Source organism: Planococcus citri, chromosome 2, assembly GCF_950023065.1.
Source record: "Planococcus citri chromosome 2, ihPlaCitr1.1, whole genome shotgun sequence".
NCBI classification, from domain to species: domain Eukaryota; kingdom Metazoa; phylum Arthropoda; class Insecta; order Hemiptera; family Pseudococcidae; genus Planococcus; species Planococcus citri.
The window spans coordinates 1,526,771-1,535,033 of record NC_088678.1 but is presented as its reverse complement, the minus strand read 5'-3'; the positions used below and the strand labels follow the sequence as shown (position 1 = coordinate 1,535,033).

The following is an 8,263-nucleotide window of genomic DNA, read 5'->3' as shown; positions in this document are numbered from 1 at the left end:
TTGCTGACCGACTGAAAAATTGCTCGAATACTCGCGTTGATTACAATTTGACATCGATATTGTATGCGATGTCATTTACCCATAGTTAACATGTAACATAGTAGGAAAAATATTTACATATGGTGCCAAGCTACGTAATTTGCATTTCAATGATTGATCGAAAATTTTCATCAACGAATACACTTACAGATCAACGACAGAGATAATTATTCGTTTTACACAAAAATAAAACGGAACACGTTCCAGAACACAGTGATCAGCATCGTGACGAAATTATCCTAATTTTCCACGAACAATTTTCCGATTTTCCAGATTTTTCAAACATATCTAGATAATAATAGAAGAATTTTTTCACTTGAAAATTATAGTGAATACTCCACCCTCCACTCCTCCAGTCATATTTTCACTCCTTCAGTGAGAATTTTTTACTCTTTTTTTTTTTTGGGGGGGGGGGTCCAAAAAAATCTCTATGAGGACAGACTTATCCCTCGAAATGTTCATTTTACATGATTTTGGACTTTTATATGACAGAAAAAAATCATTTCTCTATCAAACTAGACGTAGGTATTTAATGAATGGAAACGATTAAATAATTCTGAAAAAATCTTACACCAACAAGGTTGTCTCTCGAAGTGTCCCCCTCCAATTTAAATGGTATCGTGATTTCTAGAAAAATTGGGCTATGGTCTGAGCCTCGTTCGTAACTAGAATTTTTGCCACGTCATTCAAATTATTTGTTCAATTTTTAAGGAATTTTTGAAAATTCTGCAAAATTGACAATTTTTAGTCATTTGCACATACCTACCTACAATAAGTGAATAAGTGCATTCATTTAGTAAAAATGATGAAAATTAGCCTTCAGGTAAATCAATAACGACTCCCTCGCACTTTATTTTGCCAGCTTAATAATGCGATCGCCTCAATTTTTTTCCAAAAAAAAAAGTAAAAATAACAACAACTAATCAAACAAACAAACTGTCTAAACAGGTAACGAATTTTCTGCTGTCGAAATTAATTACCAATTCCTTTTATAAACATTTTAAAACTCTGAACGAATCAAAAATCGCAGTGGAGGCTCGCAAATTGTTCAAAATGGCGAAATTCGTTTGGAGTGGGGGCTCAGAAAAGATTCCAGCCATTTTTACATGTATGTACATATATCTATTCTCAAAATTTCTTTGCAAGAAAATAAGTAAGTATACTCGTATCTCAGCCGACAGAAAATTTTTTGAACCGGATTAAGAGTAATCGACAGAAGTCCAAAAACACGCTACCAGTATAAAATTTCAAGAGCTAAAATTCATTTTTGGTGAATTTAAAAAGAAATCAAATTCGGGCCAAAAATATGAGCAATTTTTACGCATCCAAATTAATTTATACACCTTTAATCCGGCATATGACAATAGGAGTGATTGCACCCCTCCCCCCGCTACCGATCCTCCGGGACAATTTTTTTTTAGAGGGGACATCCTAAGGAACATTTAAAAGCAAACTTGCCCAAAAAAAGTTGGCCTTACTTACAAAATGGCGGTCATTTTGATTGACGGGCCAGCCGAAATTGCAGATTTTGCGGTTCAACATAGGACTTGCACGAAATTTTTCAAACCTTACAAAGGTAGATCGAAAGATCATGCAAAAATTTATCACCTGTCAAAATTTCAAGTGCTAAAGTGCGTTTTTCGATTTTTTGTGAATTTTTGAAAATACAATTTAGGCCAAAAATGAAGGGAAAAAATCAAAATTTTACCAAAGTGACCACAGAGACTTCTTTGAAAATTATTGGAGCCTCCAGTAGATTTTTGAAACTTGAAATTTCCCCAAAATTTCATCAAACTGAGACGGAGAGTCGAAATTCATTCTGCAAACTAATTTCAATACGCTACGAAGTTAACTGCTGCTGGATTTCAAGTCGTTTTGGAGCCTCCAACGACTTTTTGAAAGGTTGTATGGCGTTTTTCTGGAAAATTGAAATTTCCTAAAAGTAGCTGGACGCTTCAAAACCATTTGAAACCACCATGTAGTCTGCGAAGTAAATTTCAGCTTGCCAACTCCATTTGATAAATTAATGTTGCGAGAATTTAAGTTTCAAAAATCTACTGGAGGCTCCAGCAATTTTCAAAATAGTCGCTGAAGGCTCTAAAATGACTTAAACCCACCTGAAGTCGTCTTCTGAGGGTGTTAAAATTTGAGTGTAGAGTAAATTTCAGCTTTCCATCTCCATTTTATGAAATTTTGTGAAAATTTAAAGTTTCAAAAATCTGCTGGAGGCATCAGGAATTTTCAAAAAGTCGCTGGAGGCTCCAAAACAACTTGAAATTCACCTGCAGTACTTCGTAGCGTATTGAAATTAGTTTTTAGAATAAATTTCAGCTTTACAACTCCAATTTGATGGAATTTTGTGGGAATTTCGAGTTTCAAAAATCTGCTGGAGGCTCCAGAACTACTCAAAACGGATTGAAACAGTTTCCAATCGACTTGGCATGTCGAAAATAGGGTATATCCCAAAATTCAGCTTTCTCGGTCAATTTGGTAAAATTGTGATTTTTCCCCTCATTTTTGGCCTAAATTGGATTTTCAAAAATTCACCAAAAATCGAAAAACGCACTTTAGCACTTGAAATTTTGACAGGTGATAAATCTTTGCATGATTTTTCGATCTACGTTTGTAAGGTTTGAAAAATTTCGTGCAAGTCCTATGTTGAACCGCAAAATCTGCGATTTCGGCTGACCCGTCAATCAAAATGACCGCCATTTTGTAAGTAAGGACAACTTTTTTTTGTGCAAGTTTGCTTTAAAATGTTCTTCAGGATGTCCTCTTTAAGAAAAAAGTTGTCCCGGAGGATCGGCGGGGGGGGGGGGTGCAATTACTCCTATTGTCATATGCCGGACTACTTCTAAAGATATTGAAAATTATGCTGCAAGCTGCAGAATTCTTCGAATGTGGAAATTCGGTTTGAGCGAAGTGATAGTGGTTTCAATAGCTGAAATTTTGGTTATGGAGCTCATTCTAAAACTTTTGCCCCTGTTCTAATTGGAGGTGTACACCTCGAGAAATTCCATCTTAACAGTAAATATACTGGAGGAATAATTCCAGCAATAGTCTAAATTGACTCTTGATGACGTAATCAACTTTTATAGGTACTCGTATCATTTTTAACAAGTTTTACGTAAGTTTTGCATTTTTATTAATCTTAATTATTAATTTCTTGTGAATTTTTACAATTTCGGGTGAATTTAATTTTCACGAAGTTATTATTTTAAAAAAATTAACTTTTTCTTGACTTTCAACTAAGTATTTAAATTCTACCACTGGACAAATTTTCTGACATTTTCAAGTAGTCCATGCTCGTATTTTGTTCAATTTCAGCAATATCTAATGGGATCTCTACTTTTTTGGTCTTCTTCCGGAACAATAAACTATTTTAATGCAAACATTTGCAAATTTCCTGTCGATCTCTAAAAGTTTTTTTTCATTTTTATTTTTTATTTTATATTTTATCGCTTTTCAAGTTACTATTCTTGAAATATTTCAAGTGGTTTTTGACTTTGCACTGCTAGTTTTATCAATTTTTTTCAATGTTTTGTTTATTTTTCAAATCATTCCAAGAATTTTTTACCTCATTTTCAATAAAGCGAATTCAGAATAATATACATATGTATAAAAAAGATTACGTATTTGGAGCCTGCGAGTAAATAAATTTTCATTTTATGAGACTTTTATTTGCAATCAAGCAGTCCGGTCGGACTGCCCGACAAGGTAGAGAAAAAAAAATATGACATAAAAAAAATGTTAAAAATACCAAAACGAAAAAACAAAACAGTCCGACCACTACTGCTTATATTCTGTGCACAACTATTCGGAGATTTTGACTCCGCCGCAATCGCGAACCAATTGACGTAGGGATTTGAAATTTTAATATATCATTAACCTCGCCGAGCTCTTCAATTTGAGCTATTAATGAACTTTGTACGATAAAAAATAGCGACAGTCTGCTGGTCTGAAGTTGGCGTTTTGAAGTAAATTTTTAGATCATATTTTCATTACTAATAATCGTCATCATCATATTATTGAATAAATATTTTGAAAATCTGATAGAAAAAGCACAATCTACGATAAATTTACCATAATTGTGCAAAATTTGAAGAAAATCGGTTGCTTCTGAGAAGCTGTAGGTCTGACAACGGAAATATGATGTGTATATTTTTGCAGTACGTAGAGACCGTAGAGTAAATTAAACAATGTAACAACAAATCACAGATTTTGACTCCGCCGCAATCGCTAACCAATTAACATAGGGGTTTGAAACTTTGATATATTATTAAGCTTTTCAAGCTCTTCAGTTTGAGCTATTAATGAACTTTGCATGATTAGAAATAGCGACATTTTGTTAGTCTGAAGTTGGCGTTTTGGAGTAATTTTTAAATCATATTTTCGTTACTAAACATCGTGACATCATATTTTTGAATAAATATTTTGTAAATCTGATGGAAAAAGCACAATCTGTGATAAATTTACTATAATTGTGCAATATTTGAAAAGAATTGGTTGCTTCTGAGAAGCTGTAGGTCTGACGACGGAATATGTATAGTGGTTGTATTTTGTATGTTTCTTACGGTTATTGCGAGTATGGTGAGTTGATACGAAGAGAGAGAAGGAAAAGAAAGGAGAAAGTGGTTTGGGCGAAGCCCAAGGGGGGGTGTGGGGGGGACGAAGTCCCCCCCAACGAACAGAAACAGTGATAACGATCATAAATTAGTGATAAGAAGTTGTTATTCCTTCGTGTTCGTGATAATCGTTATTTTAGTTGGTGACCGTGCGGCAGTATTATTAATGATCGATCAAGATAACACACATTTCTATGTTTCCGAAGCTTTGATTGTTGCCCTGAATCAAGTAAGTGATGAACATTTTTGAGTCTGAAGTGAAATTCTAATAATGCGATGATTTTCAGGGTAAATTCAACGAACAATGAAACGTAATATTGCTGATAGCTGCCAATCAAATCAACTGCTCTAAGAAAGTGATGATGACGAACAAGAAAACAATTAACTACGTATTTTGCTAGACAGTAATGTAACAAGTGATGATGAATTCGATCGTTCAAATCATAAAATGCACTTAGAATGAGTTATACATGATTTGATCAATCGTCAGATCTTTGTGTTAGTGATAATTTAAATACTTATGCCGAGCAGACTTCTGATTTGCGCTGATATCTAATCTATTCTATCACGAAGATGTTCCTTGCAATCTGAACTGCGATCTTCTCTCAAATCATAATTTTTATTTAATTGTTCCTGAAAGCGCAGCTGACTTTGTTGAAAACCTAGAAGTAATTTTTACCCTAATAAGTAAATGAATAAATCAGCAAATTAGATTTAGTAGTGTGATCGGTCACTGGTAGATAAATATGGTTAAAAGTAAATCAATAATTCTCTATTCATTTAGGTATACATTTTTTCATTTCTGCACACAGCTCAAGATGATGTTGAAAAGTGTACCATCGCAACACAAAGTAGATGTACCTACCTACACTGAAAACTTGTGAGAATTACATATACTTACTACAAGCCAATGCGAATTATGCCACACTCTGGGATCCGTACGTGAAATAAGTACCTACTACCTATGTTCCAAACAAGAGATCATTTTCCTTGGGTAAATCAACGCTGTTGAGTGTTGTTTAGTGTATCCTTACCAGATGTTACAATTAGAAGAAAATTTGCCGTAAATGTGTACAAATTAATTAATTGAAACGATGTTAATTCAATACAGAAATTATATTATCAGTGAAACGCCTAAATGTGTACGAATTAATAATCGTAATGACTTCAATTTACATACTTAATAGAAATAATAATCTCAACGAAGGTGTTTCAATACACGAAGAGGAACTAAACAAGAAATTCAAATTCAATATGTTGAAAATTAATTGATTTTTACTTTTTTAGTGACAATTTTGAATCAATAGTCTAGGTAGAAATTATATTCTCGATGAACTCCTAAATGTGTACAAATTAATAATCACAATGATTTCAATTTAACCCCATCGAAAGCGTTTTTTGACAGGAACTATTAGATGCGAAATTCAAATTTGGTGTATTATGAAATTGATGTGTAGTGATGTTTTTCATGTAATAAGTAGCGTAAGGATAATATAAGGCGACATATACGTACTTAGTACTTATGTATTACATATTTTGATACGTGTACTGCACTGCACTGATCTACCTGTGTTTACTTGTACTGTACTGTATACAAAATTCCTTGGAAAATTTCAACTTTAATAAACAATTGAAACACAATCAGCAATCTGATTTCAGTCGACGTATGGATGCAACTGTATTAGGTACATTGGTTTCTCCAAAACGTTCTAATTTGAATAGGGGAGCTAATGTATGCAGTAACAACGATAAGGTGTTATACTCAACTTGCCTATATGGTTACAGAAACGATAACTCATTTCATTCATACTTCTTGTTAGTCATTTTATCAAGTCACAGTTTGAATATTGAGATGGGTATCAATATCATTTCAATACTTACACTGTGAAAATTTTTCAATATAATTCCTTGATTGTTATACGAGTATGTATTATCTTCAATTTTTCTCTCTTCTCTTTTCCAAGTTTCAGTTAGGTACGTTAAAAAACAAATGATTTTTCCAAACAATATATGTAAAAACAGTCCTATGTTACAAAATTTGCAAGTTTTCTGATTTACCCCAGTGCACCTTACCTACCTACCTATCTATCTATATAGGTACAGAATGCATTCAGTCTTTTCTTTTGAAAAAAATTATGATATCATCTTTAAAAATGCTTCAAAAAAGCAAAAAATCCGTCAAGCTAGAGAAAAAATTCAATTAAAAAAAAAGGAATGATATCCCTAAAAAATGCTTTATAAAAGCGAAAAACCCATCCAGTTGAAGAAAGAAAAACAAACGTAGACTCCGCACAGTGAAATTTGGAAAAAAAATAATGATATCATTTCAAAAAAAGCTTCAAAAAAGCAACAAACCCGCCAAGCTAGAGAAAAAATTCAATTTGAAAAAAAGGAATTATATCCCAAAAAATGAATTTAAAGCAAAAAAAATCGCCCAGTTGAAAAAAACAAGTTCTCAAAAAAAAATTTGCTTAAAAAAATAAGTGATATAAAAAAATTGCCAAGGCTCATCAACAAATTTTCATCACTTTCACACAAGTTGTAAAATTTTTGAAAAACGTTCTTTGAAGTTATGAAATTTGAACTTAGTTTTACAAGTTCAACAATAAATTTTAAAACCGGGCCCACCTTGTCGGAACACTCAGCCCGGTTTTCAAATTTATTGTTGAACTTGTAAAACTAAGTTCAAATTTCATAACTTCAAAGAACGTTTTTCAAAAATTTTACAACTTGTGTGAAAGTGATGAAAATTTGTTGATGAGCCTTGGCAATTTTTTTATATCACTTATTTTTTTAAGCAAATTTTTTTTTGAGAACTTGTTTTTTTCAACTGGGCGATTTTTTTTGCTTTAAATTCATTTTTTGGGATATAATTCCTTTTTTTCAAATTGAATTTTTTCTCTAGCTTGGCGGGTTTGTTGCTTTTTTGAAGCTTTTTTTGAAATGATATTATATTTCATGAAATACCTGCAATTTAATTTCGGTTCACATTTTCTTTCCACGAAAAATCTTGAAAAAATCGCCTAAAATTTACATAAATTCATCACACATATCGTACCATTATGATAAGTTGCCTATCTGTAACTCGCAGGTAGTAAGTTAGGTATTCGGTTTTTAATCTCGTGTTTGTTTTATTTCGGTAAATTGGTCAAGCAGAGCTGTTGGAAAAAATAAACATTGTTTTGGAATGTACCTGTGACTTTTTTTCCTCATTATTAGGTATGAAGGTGTGAATAATTGTGGTTAACTGACCTTGAACTGTGACGAGCTAGTTTGGGGTACAAAGAGCATCATGCGTTCTTCGTGGAGTTATACTTTTTACACATGGAAATACTTTTACTCCAACTTGTGATGTAAGTACCTACCTTGTACCTTACCTACTCTTAGTAAATAATTTTTAAAGTACTGAAGAATGATAATTAAATTGTAAAATTTTAATTTACAATTAAAAATTATTCTCGTTTTTTTTTTTGTGCTTTTGAGCAAATAGTATGAATGTTTAATTAGAAAGATAACTTGCTGATTTCATCGTGAAGTGAAAAGAAACGAAGAAAATTTGGATGAAATAATTGCTGGGAACATTTTTTAATTTTCAATTA

The 8,263-nt window shown here is 32.4% G+C and overlaps 1 long non-coding RNA gene across 1 annotated transcript; it reads left to right on the top strand.

Moving 5' to 3' along the window:
- Nucleotides 1–4,716: 4,716 nt before the first annotated feature.
- Nucleotides 4,717–6,305, top strand: LOC135833924 (uncharacterized). The gene is made up of 3 exons (XR_010556588.1): nt 4,717–4,893; nt 4,952–5,332; nt 5,477–6,305. It is a non-coding gene; the product is annotated as an uncharacterized LOC135833924 (long non-coding RNA).
- Nucleotides 6,306–8,263: the final 1,958 nt, after the last annotated feature.